Here is a 1,585-nt window from a genome sequence, read left to right as displayed (position 1 = left end):
TGTGATAGTTTTAAAAAATTAAAATCTGATATCATATCATATCATATGATAAATGCAAATTAGTTTTTTGCATTGTTTCAAAATGGGTTGTTTGTTTCGACATAGAAAGGAATTCTATACCCACCACCGAAGGATGGGGGTATATATAAGTTTTGTCATTCCGTTTGCGACACATCGAAATCTCCATTTCCGATTCTATAAAGTATATATATTCTTGATCGTCGTAAAAATCTAAGACGATCTAACCATGTCCGACAGTTCGTCTGTCTGTTAAAATTACGCTACAGTCTTTAACAAGTAAAAAGGCGTTAAGTTCGCCCAAACTTTGGATACCCACCATCTCGGGTATATATGTAAAACACCTTTCGTCAAAATCAGCTGAAAAATTCAAACCATATGCCCCATAGCAGCTATATCGAAATAGGTTCCGATTTGGACCAAATACTAATAAGTAGAAGTCATTGTTCAATTGTGTATAAGAAAATATTGATCTTTTTAGTAGATATATCTAAAAATAAACAAATCTGAACCATATACGACACGGATGTCGAAAAGCCTAATATAAATCACTGTGTCCATTTCATTTCCATTTCAGTGAAATCGGATCATAAATGCGCCTTTTATGGGGCCAAGACTGTAAAATCAAGATATTGGTCTTTACGGCAGCTATATCCAAATCTGGACCGATTTGGGCAAAGTTTCAGAAAAATATCGAAGAGCCTAACACAACTCATGTCCCAATTTTCGGCGAAATCGGGCAATAAGTGCGCCTTTTATGGCCCAGAAACCTTAAATCAAGAGATCGGTCTATATGGCAGCTATATCCAAATAGGGACCGATCTGAGCCAAATTAAAGAAGAATGTCGAAGCGTCTTACACAATTCACTGTCCCAAATTTCGGTGATATCAGACAATAAATGCGCTTTTTATGGGCCCAAAACCTTAAATCGAGAGATCGGTCTATATGGCAGCTATATCCAAATCTGGACCCATCTGGGCCAAATTATAGAAGGATGTTGAATAGCCTAACACAACTCACTGCTCCAAATTTCGGCGACATCGGACAATAAATGCGCTTTTTATGGTCCCAAAACCTTAAATCGAGAGATCGGTCTATATGGCAGCTATATCCAAATCTGGACCCATCTGGGCCAAATTATAGAAGGATGTTGAATAGCCTAATACAACTCACTGCTCCAAATTTCGGCGACATCGGACAATAAATGCGCTTTTTAAGGGCCCAAACCATTAAATCGAGAGATCGGTCTATATGGCAGCTATATGCAAATCTGGACCGATCTGGGCCATATTGCAGAATTATGTTGAGGGGCTTGACTTAACTCACTGTCCCAAATTTCGGCGACATTGGCCAATAAATGCGTCTATTATGGACCTAAGACCTTAAATCGGCGGATCGGTCTATATGGCAGCTATATCCAAATCTGGACCGATCTGGCCAAATTGATGAAAGATGTCGAAGGACCTATCTCAACTCACGGTCCCAAATTTCAGCAAAATCGGATAATAAATGTGGCTTTCATGGGCCTAAGACCCTAAATTGGTGGATCGGTCTATATGGGGGCTA

The sequence above is a fragment of the Stomoxys calcitrans genome, chromosome 5 (genome assembly GCF_963082655.1).
Source record: "Stomoxys calcitrans chromosome 5, idStoCalc2.1, whole genome shotgun sequence".
Lineage (NCBI taxonomy): Eukaryota > Metazoa > Arthropoda > Insecta > Diptera > Muscidae > Stomoxys > Stomoxys calcitrans.
The sequence above is the reverse complement of the archived record's forward strand: the minus strand, read 5'-3'. Positions refer to the sequence as shown.